Source organism: Triturus cristatus, chromosome 4_2, assembly GCF_964204655.1.
Source record: "Triturus cristatus chromosome 4_2, aTriCri1.1, whole genome shotgun sequence".
NCBI lineage: Eukaryota > Metazoa > Chordata > Amphibia > Caudata > Salamandridae > Triturus > Triturus cristatus.
The window spans coordinates 315273111-315289836 of NC_140586.1; the positions used below are offsets into that span (position 1 = coordinate 315273111).

Genomic DNA, 16726 nt, shown 5'->3' on the forward strand with positions numbered 1-16726 from the left:
ACAGAATGGGATCAAGCGCAAAGGGTAAAGAGCCTGTGAATGATCTTAATCCTTTGCTGGCCATTTATGTACTCGACCGCAACTTTGTTATGGGTTTATTTGCAGTAATATTTTGTAAAACTGGTTAAATCCTACATTATAAATACACTAGAGCAATTCACAAGATGGAAATCGAGGACCCACGGCCTAAGCAATTTCTATGATTTGAACCTCAAAACAATACACAAAAAACACAAAAACAAGCATACTGTAAACAAATGAAATAAGAAAAAAGTTTCGCATTTTCAATATTACTCCTTTAATTGTATATACTTTGATGATTTTAATTTATTAATTTTTAAATTTAATTTTGTTAAAGAAGTCACGCCTCCCCCTCGAGTAGGCCTTGTGGGCCTCCCAGCACGCCTTGGACCTCAGGTTAAGAGCCCCTGAACTTGGTGGTTGTGAATAGAGGCATTACATCGAAAACAAACGGCCATTTCTTCAGGATGGTGGGGCCAGTAATTGTATGTGGCGCGTCAATGACTGAGGTCTACAAATGAGATGTGTACATCAAGCAAGCTAATTTCATTATATTTTCATTGCAAAAAGTATATCAACAACGTCAAAATATCGATCATGGTACAGGATTTTACAACCTGTTGGAATCGATTTAGACCATGAGGGTCCAAAAGGACTAAATGCATGTTAGATTTCAGAAAAACCATTAACCATTTAATGAGTTTGCTTCCGATTCACTGCTCATAAATGTAATCAAAGCGGAGAATCTGAAACTGTGGCATGGATACAGCGCTCTTTGACCTATATTAACACCCTTAATTTAGACAATAGATTGTACACATACTGTATGCGCTGACCAACTCATGCTACCAAGTCCCAATTTTGATCTGCAGACATAGAATGTATGCAAATATGAACTTGTCATACTGGGTTAATCACGCCTTGCTCTGGCAAATGAAATCATAAACGAGGGTTCTAAAAGCCAACAGATCTCGTCTTAAGAGACCTTTTGCCTCTGTCTTTTGTTCATGCTATACAGCGTAACGATGCTGCACAGCATTAACAAAATAAAAAGATGCATGCGTTTTTTTTTAGCAATTCATATAGGATCAGTCATTCAAAAAAAAAAATAGCATAAAAGTGCTTTTTATGTGCATAATAAATGTTTACAAATAATTGAAAAAATAGAACTGGGGGGGTTGGAGGAAAGGAGGCACGGGAAGCAACGAGGAATGGGTGGGGGAGGAAAAAGTGGCATCCGGGGGAGAGTAAGGGAGAAGTACAGAAGCACAAGAGAGCACAACTGAGCATGGTGGAAGGGAGGCACAGAGGCGAGAGAGAGCAACACGTAGAGCACAGGCAGGAAGCACAGAAAAGAAATAACAACATTGAGCATGGGGGAGGGGGGATAAGAACACGAGGGAGACAACTATAACACACATGAACTCCAGAGTGCTTCAGCAAAAAGAAACAAGCATTTGCAATGCAATAGGTCTCGCATTTATGCGAGTTTGAGCTATTGACATTGCAAATGACAATGCCTTTTATTTTTGTTTTCGTTTTTTAAACATAAATAAAAGGCATTGTCATTTATAATGCCAATAGCTTAAACTCTCGTAAATGGGAGACATATTGCATTGCAAATGCTTGTTCTTTTGAGGCACTGGTATATTAAATAATCTGCCCCAAAACACAGAAAATTGAGCCGAACCCAGGACATGAACCTGGCTCCCCAGTTCCAAAGCCAACAGCTCTGGCCCTTAAGCCACATCTCCTCTCACTCGTTTTTGAAAAATGCTATAAGAAGGAATTTATTTGTGAATGAAAGGCTCAAGAAAAATATGCTTACATTTAATAAATAGCACAGGATCAGTCAAGAACAAGAAACGATTATTAAATTAAGTTGAAAATAAGCATCCTTGAATGCACCCCTTTAACTGTAGTGCACGTGCACAGTCTAGCATATTCCCACAGCAAACATTCGAAAGAGTCAAACTTGTATTTTTTCAATTAAGGCAAATTTTATACTGAGTAAATGGAGCTTCCAGATAGCTGGTTTAATAAATACCTTTATGTCCCAACCAAAACACAAGCATAACAGTGGCACTGCAGCCCCAGGAAATATGTTGCACGTGATTGATTCAACGGAAGAGGTGGATAGCGCATGGGAAAACGCACTAAATAAATCGTGTGTGCGAAGGACAGGATGGACTAAGGAAGTCCATATTTAAAAAAAAAAAAAAAAAAAACGGAAAAAAGGCAAACGAACGACAGTAATATTTTCAAGTCTGCAATATCCAAGCAAGCGGACTTCTGCATAGGGTCAAGTGTGCGGAGTTAGACAAGCTGGCGCACAACGGGTTTTGCACAAATTGCAAGCACTCACATGGGTGTGTTGTGGGATTACTCCTGTGTTAAGCGTTCTAACACTAGCTTCTAAAAAGCACCCTCTTGCATCCATCGACGATGCACAGGACAGGTGAGTCCTGGAAGGGCCTTTCTGCGAGTGAGGCCACAATACATCTTAAGACCCCAGCAGACATCGAAAAAGGTAACATCCTAGAGTGCCTCCTGTTGGCGATTGTGAGAGACGCAGGACTGGGGAAGACAGCTGTTTTATCTCCACACGGGATGGCCCCTTTACAGACTCACCCAGCTCTCATGCATTCTGTAATGGAGAAAAAGACAACGCACACAGTCACACACCAGTTATTAATGTCGGTACAGTGGCACTAGAAACAAGCACAAGCTAATTAAAACAAGCAGCAGGCGGCAGTGAAAGCGATTTTGCGATCGCTATTGTTGGTACTGGGGAGCCAGGGACGAATCTCGGCGTCAGCTCAAAAGCCTGCGATTGTGGGCGAATCCCTTAATCTCCCAATGCCTAGAAATAACAAGCACGCGAAAAGAAAAAGTGAAAGTGATCGCGATCACGCGAAAAGAAACAAGCCCGGCGGAGCGTGGCACGCGCGCGCTTGGGGGCGGGGGAGCGAACCCTTTGAAGTGCTCCCAAAAAGCGGAGTGCATGGCGGCACCAAGCGCGTGATTGTGTGCGTGCTAGCAATGCAATCCGCTTTTTGGGAGCACTTTGAAATGCCCTTTTACAATAGTCTCGCTTGGCGATCGCTTACGCAATAGCAAGGCGAGACCTAAAAATGGGCTTGTGGTATTTTCAAAGTTACCCTTATTCAGTGTGGGTCTGCGTACTACATTGCATGAAGCTGCTGAACCCAGACAGGCTAAGGTGTACAGCGCCCACAACTGGAAGCAGTCAGTCCCCAAAGAGGGGCAAACGGTGACGTACAGGTTGCAAAAGGATGTATGGTGGTTTTGATGTGTCCATCACTCATGTCTTTGTCTCCAAAGAGTCAGGACAATCTGCAAGAAGCTTGCAAAACAAAGATGCAGAAAAATGTGACGTCTTCTGCAGACTGGTGTGGTGATTCCAAGAAGGCCTCCAGCTGACAGCCCGATTACTTGAAATTGTTTTTCAAAACCCTTAACCTTTGATAAACAGAACTTTTTCATTACAGCACCATACAAATGTAATGGATACACGATAACGCAGCGCCCAAAAGATGTCTTGTACTCCACATTACCCTCCACTTCTTTCGAGTGCTGTATCAAAGATGTTGTTTCTCCTGAAGTTACCCACATGTTCCTCATCCCACATAGGAAATGAAGAGTGTTCAGTGCTCCGCTTTTAGCCGAGACTGAACCTAAATGAAAGGTTCCGTGGGGAAACGCATCAAATGGTTGCATATTCAGACTTAAGGGTATTGCCATACAGAAAAAATAAGGAAAAACACAAGTCCGGAACAAAAAATATTAACAAAATACAAAATCAATCAAAAATAAAGTGCCCAATATAGCGTAAACAATCAACATTTATATTCAAATTCAGATGTTGTAAATTCTAAAATTACTTCCAAATAGTGCAAATGACACAGTACTCCATGATTATTGCAACAAACACATATCCGTCAAACAGATGCAAACAATGAAACTAGACCTGCAATAATTTAAAGAAGCTAATCTTCTGTTATTTAGGTATGTATGTATCTTTACACAAGCATTTCTAGAAAAACAGTGTCGACGTTTCGACTCAACAATGCTCGTGTCTAAAGATATCAACAGGCAAAACCGTCCCGTCCGTGAGCATTAGAGTGCACTTACATGGATGGTTTTGCTGCCACCCACATTGTTCAACTCTGCACGGTTCATTGAAACTATTAAGTACCTAGAGTCCTAGACTCATATTCTTCTGGCCGCACTTGACCCTTTAGCACTTTCGAAAGAATTATGACGAGACTTATGATTTAGTCAGACGGTCATTGTGTCCTGATGAAAACCTTAGATAGTTGGGGGGTGGGTGAAATACTAGGTGAGAGGAGAGGTACTGCGAACAGAGCAGTAAACAGGTAAAAGAGTAGTAAACTATTTGGGGAATGTGGAAGATCCAGAAGGAATATTTGGGAAAGTGATCAGAACACTGGGGAGGGGTGTCAGGGGCATACCTATTAATAACGCAGAAGGTGTAGGGCCATCAGGGTCTCCCACTGCAACCCAATAATGGAAAATGTTTACTATCAATTTCGAGGTAGGTGAGGTGTGTTTGCAGTAGGGTCCATGACACATTTCTTTACCAATGGCAGGGGGGATAGTGAGAAACGTATACAGGAGAAATAAAAATGAACTAGTGAGAGACAGTGTGGGGGAGGGGGCGATGTATTGAGGTTGACAGAGTACTGGGGGAGGGTTAAAGCTCAGATGTGGAAGAGGTAGATGTAGGATATGTTAGGGAAAGCATTGTACTAAAGTAAGATCTCGACTTTACTCACCCTTTGACCACAAAGAAAGGGTCTTCCAAAGACATGTTGTTCCTACTTCCAGGAATCCAGCAGCTGAAGTCAACACCAAGCTAACCGGAAGTCCAAATGCACCCTTCCCATGTGAATAGGGCGAAAGCAATAACAAGCCCGGCGGTCGGCGGAGCGTGGCGCGCGCGCGCTTGGGGCCGTGTGCGTCTGCGCTTCTCAGAAGCGCGTCCACAGACCCCGATCGCTGCGCGTGCCCCGGTCTGTCTCCCTTGAGAGGAATCACGGTAACAATAGTTCTCGTTGGCGGCAGCGCTTCGCGCTGCAACGCCAGCGAGACCTAAAAAGTAGCTTCCCCAAAGTGAAGAATGGAAAGGAGGAAAGAAACAAGTATCGAGTTTACTCTTCTTCGGAGGGACAAACACAAACTGGATAAGCCAAGCCTTTGAATAAGAAGCAAGCAAACATGAGTAACAATAAAAGCCAACCAATGATAAGCAGTGGGCGGGCTTTAGGCCCACTGTAAGAGCGTGTTCAGTCGACCGTAGTTCATGAATCTAGTATAGGAGGCAAGAAGGTTTTCAGGGTTGGACCAACACACAGGTGATCCAAAACAGCAGGAAAGACTTCAGCAAGTCATCCTCAAGTAACCATGAGGAACGAGATCACCTTTGGGCGGCAATGCCTTGATAACTTAATCTCAATACCACGATGAGGAAATGGAGGTAAGGAGACAAACTTCTGTTCCTTCCTGTACAATACAATACATCCACTTGCTTCCACTCCAACGACTCCAGTTCTTAAAGTTCCACCTCGACATTTAGGGACCTTAGTGAAGCTCAGTAATTCACCACATTTCCAGTGGGTCAAACGTATATTACCTACATATATTTAGAACCTCTAGTAACAATTGGAAGAATCAATATTCCCTTGATGTGTTCAATACTTCATTCATTCAGGGGATTTGATCAGTTCGCAGACTTTGAACACCCAAACCAAAACAGAAGTTAGTTATGGCCACAAAAGAGCAAATAGAAATTACAATAAGGACAATGTATTATGTCATAATTAAAAATATAATGACATTAAATGTAACACACGTAGGTAAGATTAAATTGTGCACCCTAAACTGTAACAAGCAAAAGCACACGTTATAGGAAGGAAGAGGTAAATCTCATTACAACGGGATACTACAAAACCCAAAGAAATGATTAAATTACAAGGAAATAAATCCATCCATTGGGTGCAATTCCACACGGCCAGTTCATTACAAATTACCCACTTATCACGAACTGGAAACTGATTGTATATGTTTGCAACGCCTGCATTATGTGCATGCCACTACGGATCACTCCTATAAACTGGTTTTAAAGTAATAATAGTTCTATTTTTGCGGGCTTTCTGTGAGCATATAAGAGCACTTGCAATTAGTGGCGACAGTACGTGAAAAATAATTTTCTACAAACGTACATAAGTCTCAGATGTCAAAACTAGCATAGAAAAGTTTTTTTAAACTGCTGCAAAACAATATATGTGTTAGTTTTTTTTTTTCCTTAAAGTAGTTTTTGAATCACGTGCTGTTTCAGTAAACACTACTAACAGGCATAGAACAACATTTATATTGTAATCGCCGCATTGGGAGGAAGAAAAAAAAACACTGCCATGCGAAACATGATCAAGATTTATCAGGCGCCACTGAAACAAAAACTAATCCCGAGATCAAACTAGGAGAATGAGAGGATGTGAACAGCTTTTATTTTTCTGGCTTAATTCCCAGGTCTTTTGCAAACATGAAGGTGGCCACCCTGCGGAAAAAGTGCCTGCAGCCACCGTGTGACGTGATGCCATCTGACAAGCACGCTGTCAGCAGTAAAGGTTTCACAGAGAAGTTGGATCTTGGTGAGCAGAAAAACTAGCAGATTTTGAGGTGTATATCTAATGAGCATGATTTTGAATCACTGACGCATTCTGTACGCTTTGTGTCACATAATATGGCTCAAAAGGTGTATAGCTGAAATATCGAAGATGCACAGGGCAAACAGATTTATTGTTCACCTAGTCGAGACCAAGTGGTTGCGAATGCACATCGGCAACGATAGACCATTAATGGTGAAGGCTAACCCTCCTTAGTTTCTGCATTCCACACATTAACTTTTCCATGGTCATGCATTTCAGATTGCTATAATGTAAAGAAATATGAGATGGCATAAAAATTATAGACAATAATATTCTTACCGCAAAATGTCACAAAAAGGAGAGTCTTTTGGTGGCAGTGACAATGCCCTTCATTATTATCTATCAGCTACTTTTGATACTGTGGGCCACTCTATCCCCAAGGTGTAGTTTTCAGGAAATCAGCATTTGCAGCACAGCCCTTACATTGATAAAACTCTGTGAACCAAACCTTCTCTGCATCTACAGTGTTTGCCAAGGGTCATCCCTTTAATTCTCCTTTTTTTTGTTTTACATTGAGTCAGGCTAGTCTGCTCTCACAATCCCCACAGTTACATAAATGACAGGATGGCATTCTGAATACAATTTCCACTATTAACGAGGGAGGTTCTGGGGCAGATGTGTCGTCATTAGCTTAAACTAATCCACAGTAAAACGGAGGAGTTCTTGGCACTTACGTCTCTACTGCCTAAGGAAATGAATGATTGATCCTACTGCAATAACCAATCGAAACATACCTGCCTTGTGCTGTTTCTGTCTTGTTTATGGGAAAACTTTGTACCTGAAAATGTAAAAATGCCTATTACATGGTCTCACTGGCGAACTAAATAAAGCAGCCACTAATAGTTCAACCTTGCAAAAGCTCTCCCATTTATATTCATTCCACTGAATGGTCTACAAAGACACTTGTGACCATTTTCCTAACTTTATTCATAGCACCAGTATCAACCATTACGAGCACTTAAGATCTTCCCGGCACTGTCTTGTTTAGGTCCCCAGTTTCACCAAACAGAAATTGGTGGGGAGGCACTTCTCGGTTCAGGATCAGACATTATACAGTTATTTTCTTATACATCTTCGTTCAATGACTAAGCTCTTGAAGTTTTGAGAACTCTGAAAATATGGTTGCTCTTCACTAAAGTCAACTATACTACTAGGACTTGATAGACATTTTCCGCCTAACGCCATGAAACGTAAACTGTTGTATGAATGCCTTATGAAAGACGACTAACCAAACAGTTTATGGCAGAACATTAAAGCTCTGAAGTGCCGCTATGTGCCTTACAGTCACAGTGCTGATCTTGTTTTGGAAGCAGCCAAAAGGCTCCAACTAGAAGGGTAGAAAATCAAGAGACTTTATCTGAGCCAAAATAAGGCCACATATTTCCACAGAGAGGAGCAGGAGACTATCTGAACCGGATCAGAAGCCTGTTATGGAGTTTTGGGTCGCTCCTGCAATTCCATACAATGTGTAACCAGCAACAGGACAGGATAAACATGTGAGTGCCCTGTAAGAGCACAAAACACCTCAGTATTCTTTTATTTGCTTTCCTTGCTCTTTGCATCTCCTTCAGGTAAGTGTACGAGCGAGTTCAGCAATAGCTGCTGTGGAGAAGGGAGATATGAGAGAGCGTGAGGCACCTGTAAGCAATGGGTCTAGTTCTCAGCAGGTCAAACTCTGCCCTATTATACTTCTGAGGTCATTAAAAGTGAGTACAATTACATTGGGGTAATGACTTCCAAAGCTACAAAAACGGCAAAACGGGTAGCTGTTCAGGTGTATAGCACCCTGCTGCGCAACATGGTCAAGAACATTCAGAAGCTGCAAGAGCCATCTGCCTAGTGCTACCGTATGGCACAACAGCAATACAAAATTACCCTATACATCGACGGTTGCAAAAATCTTGGATCCAGTTAGACAGAGCATTTCTGATCTCATGCCTGGTTACGTTTTCCTATTTCACGTGTTTGTCTGCACCTATGCCTATTTATTATACACTAACAAACCAAAACAGATTAAACAGGAGGGTCTTAGGGAAATTTAGAGACCACACTGGATTTATTCCCCAATCATTACTACACCAAACAGTACGAAATACAAGGGTCTAAGACAAAAACTAAGAAAATATGTGCTAAAAAAGCTACAATCAGATGGATTTAGTTTATTCAGATAGTCACAAAATGCACACCTAGACGCACTACAAGGCATTTCCCTTATTAGGACCAAATCCCTCACTCACCACGAAGGTGACATGCTTCATCATGGGGATTCTCCTCTCAAGGAAAACCTGGTTCCTTAGAGGGCTACAACCCTCTCAACTAGAGAGAGGAGCACAGGGATGTTTTGAATATCTAATAGGATATCCTAAATCCTCATGTGAAGAACAAAGGTGTAAGTGAAGGCGCAGCGCAAATCATATGTAAGTGCAACAGTGTGGATTAAAACTGAATAAGGGTTGTACAATCAGACATTTATTCGTATACACCCTTTGTCAGGATTAAAAACAGAGCACCAGCGGTATGGATTAAAAACCGCTCTGGTGACAATGAAAAAAAGAATGGTCGACATGTTTCAGCCATAATACCCAAAACTTAGGTCAGGCTTTCCTCAGGACCTCAACCAAGTGCTACTGTGAACAACGTGAGAAACAGTGCAACAAAAAAAGGATATCAGATATAACTTAATCTATGTATCCAATCACTCTTCGGTCTGTCATTTGGATAGAAGAGGAAAATACCCGCACATGCTAGGTATTCAGTCCCACCTCTGCCTGGCAGCCGCTCAGGAAGGTCTGTGCCGCCGGCTCTACACAACACGGAGTACCGACGGACAGAGCGGTGCCCCCTTCCTGAGCGGCTGCCAGGCAGAGGTGGGACTGAATACCTAGCATGTGCGGGTATTTTCCTCTTCTATCCAAATGACAGACCGAAGAGTGATTGGATACATAGATTAAGTTATATCTGATATCCTTTTTTTGTTGCACTGTTTCTCACGTTGTTCACAGTAGCACTTGGTTGAGGTACTGATGAAAGCCTGACCTAAGTTTTGGGTATTATGGCTGAAACATGTCGACCATTCTTTTTTTCATTGTCACCAGAGCGGTTTTTAATCCATACCGCTGGTGCTCTGTTTTTAATCCTGACAAAGGGTGTATACGAATAAATGTCTGATTGTACAACCCTTATTCAGTTTTAATCCACACTGTTGCACTTACATATGATTTGCGCTGCGCCTTCACTTACACCTTTGTTCTTCACATGAGGATTTAGGATATCCTATTAGATATTCAAAGCATCCCTGTGCTCCTCTCTCTAGTTGAGAGGGTTGTAGCCCTCTAAGGAACCAGGTTTTCCTTGAGAGGAGAATCCCCATGATGAAGCATGTCACCTTCGTGGTGAGTGAGGGATTTGGTCCTAATAAGGTAAATGCCTTGTAGTGCGTCTAGGTGTGCATTTTGTGACTATCTGAATAAACTAAATCCATCTGATTGTAGCTTTTTTAGCACATATTTTCTTAGTTTTTGTCTTAGACCCTTGGATTTCGTACTGTTTGGTGTATTTATTATACACCTCTGGAGTGAAATTTTTATACGTTTTTATTTGATTTTAATTTGTATAATTGTTGAATTATAACTATTATTATGTAATGGCGCTGAATAAGATTCCAATTATTTAAAATAAAGGTAGCGAAGTGTACTGGTCAGCAAGCTGCGACGAGAGGAGAATGGTTCTTGCAAGGTGGTAAAACGATTCATCGAGTGGTAACAATCAGAGAAAATGAGAAAAGTAATAAAAACTGCAGCCTATGATATTCCAGAAGGAGCTCCTTACTACCCCTTTTGCCACTCACGTAGCATCTCCCCCTGCCCCCAAAATTAACTGTGCCTATGGCTACTTACACTGACTTGGAGGAAGGGGGCGGGTGGGGGGGGGGTCCGGGGTACCCCTGCTCCTTGGTGCTCAGGATTCTTCAGGGACAGAGGCATCAGATACAAGCTTGATCCTAGTGTAGCCTAGACAGGGCTTTCAGCATTCAAGACCTCACCCTAGTTTGCCCATCTTGCTGCTCCGATGACCCCAATGAATTTTGAAATCCTTGCTACAAGCAGCCCTTACAAAGTCCTTCCAACTTATATCTTCAGAGTATTATTCAGAATGGCTTCTCATACTAAATACAGACCGTACATCCGCTAATTTCTTATGTTTCAGCCCTCTCTCTTTACAATTGTTTGAGATTCATTTTAGCAGCCAACAAGTCTTTCCCCTAATTCTAACATATAGACTCGTAAGTCGTGAGAGAGTTCAGCAGCAAGATAGTCCTTCAAACTAGTTATTTCTGTGCATAGAATATCTGTCTGTGCACACAATAGTATGCTGTTAACTTGACAGTGACTGGGGGTAGGCATAAGTAGGGGACGGCGTACAGTAGGAGAGCGCTCAAGAAGAACCTCAGGAGTTATATACAATCTGCAGAGGGAGGTTGCAGCACAATGCGCTTGGAATGCTCATGCCACGATCTAGGTTAAAACTGCACTTCGCTTTTATATATTATTTTCTGCATGAACAGATCAGTTGGAAAGCTCGTGTTAATTTGCTCTTCTCATCAAGACAGGGTCCCATCCATCATGTTCACTTATGTAAATTGTAAACGTCACTCAACACCGACGTTATCCCACTGTGTAAAAAATACTTTGCCTCTTGTGTGGAAAAAGGGGTAAAAGCTTTTGAGATTCCGCAGCTCCCAAACTCCTCTATTCAAAGAACGTGCAAATGTCCTCTAACGTAACCACATGCTGTCTTGATAGCTTGGCAAATTCCTGGCATAATCCTGCAAGAAATAATGCGTTGTAGAAAGGCAAAATGCGAACCAGTCAAAGGATAAATAAAGTAACAAACAGATTATTCATACATCTTTTACTATTTTCAATCAGCCTCAATGGAAGAAACAGGGATTTTTTTAATCACCATTCTGCTATTCCGAACGACAAAATCAACCAAAAGGCCTGTGCTGAGTGCCTAAAGCAGGTCCTGGGGCTGCAACCAGGTTTAGATCCGCCTTTGCAGCAATTACAAAACTTCTTCTGATCATTAAACTTCTTGATTCCCTGTAGCTGCAAAGAGTGAATGCCTCCACGATTATAGAATTGTAGGGAAGCATTGGAAAGGTTAATATAATTCAAACAGTAACTAACATCCAGTCATATTATGTTACAGGAACCTCATAAACTGCCTTTGTCTGTTTGCCAAAATAAATGCTATGTGTCATCCAAAGCCGCTGACTTTTGGTTTTACAATACGGTGCCTTCTTCGTGCATATATTATGCTACGATTTACTGATACCCATTTGGCAAGTTCTTATGAGCATCAAACACGTGTCATTGTGCATTTACTGACGATGGGTTAGTTTGGAGGCAATTGTATTATTCCAAAGGACAGAATACTTTATCCGGGATGATTCAAGTACAAATAATGTTCTGCCTCTGCAGACATACGAGTGTACTACTTCATTCTTAACAACTTTGTCTACGTGAAAAAAATGTAATGGGTGTTGGGGTGGACTAGAAACTTCTCTGTAACTTCCGTATCGATAATTCATTCATTGCACATAAAAAGGTTAAAGAAAGAAAGCTTTAAATTCAGAAAGGAAAAATTATTTGCTGCTGCAGCCATCCATTTGAACCATGACAGGGTGTCAGGCTAATAGGCCTCGACATAGACTTATAAAGCAGGGAAGAGCAAGTCAATCTAAAAGTAGTTTTTAAAGTTAATTTTGCAGGTCTCTCTGTTGGATTAGTCGGTCAAAAACAACTTACAAGAATCACAGTCCCTTTTCAAGAGAATCTGAAACTAATGGCAAGCTGTCACTCAAAAGGCCACATCAATCCAGTCTTTTTGTTTCCCATCCACATAAACAGTAGGCCACTATGTCTGGCAATCAATGGGAACAAGTTGGCTACTCTTAACCCACTGCAGCTCGATATTTGCAAACGTTTAATTAAGATTTATCATGTTCTGAATACACACTTGTAGAAAGTCTGCCTTTTATGCTTGGATTTTTCGCCTTTTGCTAGAAACTATATTTTTGCTGGCTTTATTACTATGTGCACTTTACCCCTGCTAACTAATAGGAAAGGGCCTGTGCTCACTCTTTTAAACATGGTCAAACTGGCATAACACTAACTTGCATATTTAACTTACCTGCAAGTCTCTAGCATATTGTACAAGGTGTGCCCAGGGTCCGTAGGTTAAATGTCACTACTGAACTGCAGCACCTACTCTGCATAAAACTACGGGGCGGTGCAAACACGGCTTCATGCCTACTATTGTAGACTGACTGCAGCAGTTTAAAAACTGCAATTCGACCCGCCAAAATAAACCATTGTGACAAGTCAGAGCTGTCATCTGAAATAATATTGACCTCTACTGACTAGATTGTAGGAAAAGCAACGTCATTTTAAGAGAGGAGTTAGGCAAAAGTGATCCCAAGTGACAGCACATAGTGCAGCACAGCACATAGTGCACTCATCCTCTCTTGCACAACCCCATTGCATGCTATGTAATTGTGTCTCGACAGCATAAAAAACAGGATTAGTCAATGACGCCGAAACGTTCACCTTACTGACTAAAGTGTAGTCAATATAATTGGATTCACTAATTTCACCAACATTTTTCATATAGATAAATGTCTAAAATGTCATAAGCATGGTTAATAAACCACATACAATAAAAAGCCCTGTCATCTTATCTGACAGATCTGCATAAACCCTTTCATACTACTGAAGCTGAGTGGTTATAAATTATAGATCTCTGGGTTTAGTGGCGGACCCCGTACCTTAGCATACAGAGGTGGATGTTCCACATCCCAGCTGATGCCGCACTCAGGGCCTTCGATCTATGTGTATTTCCAAACCCCTTTCCTCAGTTATATGAAAAGATAAGTATAGTCAAAAACAGCAGCTGCATTCCTTTATTATGTCTAGGTGCTAGTATCTGGCCAGAGAGAATAACAAGTGGTAATGTTCTTTGACCTTGCCTAGGCTGTTCAGGCTAAATCCCTGGAAGATAATAAAATACAAAAACATTTGCTGATTTCATGTGAAAATACAATGTAGATAAAAAAAATTGTTGCTGGGAGATATCGTTTTTTCTGAAGACGGTGGTTGTGAAATCCTAGAATCCACCGAAACGCGTCAATGCTTTACAATTTGACACACTAGATCTTTGGAACATTTGTTATAACTAGAGAATTAAACCTGAAAACATTCCGGCTCAGATGATTTGTTACAGACTGGTGTCCTTTCGATGACATGATGAATAGTCTAATGTATTCTCCTGCTATGTTTTCTGTTTGATGATGGTTTATTAATGATGTTATTTTTCATTTTCTAATCATCTAAATTATGTATGTATTGAATGATTTTTATGCTCTTGTTAAACGTTGATTATGTTTGTACTAATAATGATTTTTTATACATTGCGATTTTAATGAATACACATTACATTTTCTAGAGTTAACTGGCCGGTACAGAGTGTGTGTATATATATATATATATATATATATATATATATACACACACACACACATTTTTATTTGTGTTTTGGTGATATTGGTTGATCCTTGGCTTGCATGTATGATAGTTGAATTGTTAAGCTCCTCAAAGGGGGTTCTACTTTTTGACTCTTGAAAATATAATGTGGCACAAAGGAAAGCATGTTATTTAATAACAAGCGCAAAACTAAAATGGTCTACAACGTGCATTAATTAAGCTAACATAGGGAAAACGACAATGGGACATATGAGAAACACACAACACTATACAAGCACAATTCTTCATATCAGAGGGATAAAACATGACATACATTAAACGGCCAAATGGCTCAGCCTTTTATACAGAACTGCTTTTCTCAAAAAGAAAGAGAAAGTACAGAAGAAAAACAGATGAAAATTGTTAAAGGACTGATTGCTCAAGCCACCTTTCGATTAATTCATCAAATCAACATAAAAAATAGCTACGGGGAGACTGTTACTCGCTGAGAAAGACCAGCGTATTTGTCTTTCTTGAAATTTTGTATCCATGTCTTGACTGATTTCTCAGATTATCGACTTCAGCAAGGGGTCAATTATTAATCACCAATTTATATAGAGTTCACTCATATGTTCTAATAAAGCTGCTATCTAACTAGAATTGTTTGGAGGGTATTGAATCCAATCGCATATAGTTAGGCATAAATTGGGGTAACTGACTACATTTTATATGAGCTATTGAATAAACATGATATACATCCTGTGTGAAATAATCTGCGTGGTTCGCATCTTCAACATTCCATTATGGATTGTATAAATAAATACAAAGTTTTAATGCATGACTGTATTGAATCTGCTTTTTTCCTTGGATTTATCATATTTGCTTTATTTATTCCTTATTAGAGAAATAAACCCCCTGATGAAGGGCCAGTTAAGGTCTGCTTTGGGGATTGATTAATGCTCATCATGAGAGAAATATTGCATAAGTGTATCACAAATGAATTCTTGACCAAATGAATAACAGTGACATTTCATGAAAGATTTTCATGGCGTTTTTGTGGAATTTTTTGGCATTACACATGTCAGATGAAACGATACTTTACTTTCAGAGGAAAAATTTGAACAAAAAATATATGATTTATAAGACATATATACACACACTAGGAACCATTTCGAGAGTGGTACACAGGGAGAAACATAGCGGACTTATTACGCATCACATCTATATTTGTCACTGCCAAATCAAACTACATTTAAGAGGACCCATAGGAAGACAAAAACGAATTAGGGATTCAACTACCAACCAGGCACGACTGTCCTATAGAAGGTGTGGGGGACCTTGCCATGAGAGTTGCGTGACTATCACCTACACACAACTGACAGACATGTACTGTGTCACTGGGACCTGCCCAATTACATTGGGAGGAGCAGGCCTTGGCGAGAAGGCCCCATGTAACTTCAATCTACCCAGAACTCACAGACATGTTGCCAGTCACTGTGACCTCTCAAAAGGGTCAAACATATCTCTGTAAAGTGGTTTCAGACAACATGTTAAACGAAGGAACGAAAAAGTTAATTAATTTGAGGAGTATACGACTACATATCGTCACCAACTCTTCCATGTACTGCAGATCCCACAAGACTGCAAACCATGTAATAACTTCTCACTCCACACCATCAAATACACCTATTCCTCCAACTACATTAGACCCCAAAACCTCAAGCATTTTTACATCAGCCACGTACTGTCGATTGCACAAAAACCTCCAAATACCCATATTCTGCAAAAGAACAGCTACATCTCGTGCTCAAACATTACATTGACACGTCAAACTCCTCAAAGACGTACTTTCAATGTCATCTTAAGTCCACTCTACAAACAACTAGAGCCCAAGTGAAGCATAACGGATATAGTAATCTAAAGGTTGACTTCCTCTACGTTTGAAACCCCCCCCCCCTTACTAAAATGTGAAAATATTCCATATGCTCCAGGTGCCAATGAATAAAATGATTTGCTTATAATCAAACAACGAGGGAGCCAGTGTTGGGAAACAGGCGAGACCAGTCAACACTTTAGCACCTAGACCACTTCCCATCCTAAGCAGTGGCTTTCTGGCCAATAGAAAAAGCAAGAGATTGTCAAATAGGCAAGTACACTAGAAAGGCTGCTATACCTTGGACAGGGACATCGACAGTGCAACCCAGTGCCATTGGAACACCCAAATAATCCAGGGGGCGGTTCACACTATGGAAAATAACGAGTATACCCAGTACCCACATTTCATCCAGCGTGTTTTATGACATCCTTTCTACATCAGATTTCTTAACCAAAAGCATATTTAATTCTACCGTTTTAGGTATTGCAAGTACACAGGTTCAAAAATATCGGCAATAAAAGAGTGATGTTGGATAAAAAAGGAAAAAGGAATCA

General features: G+C 40.7%; 1 protein-coding gene across 5 annotated transcripts in view; it reads right to left on the reverse strand.

Annotated features, from left to right (window-relative positions):
* The window catches only part of SUCO (SUN domain containing ossification factor), a 580289-nt gene that overhangs the window by 562600 nt on the left and 963 nt on the right, over positions 1-16726 (reverse strand). The gene's annotated exons all lie outside the window — the stretch shown is intronic.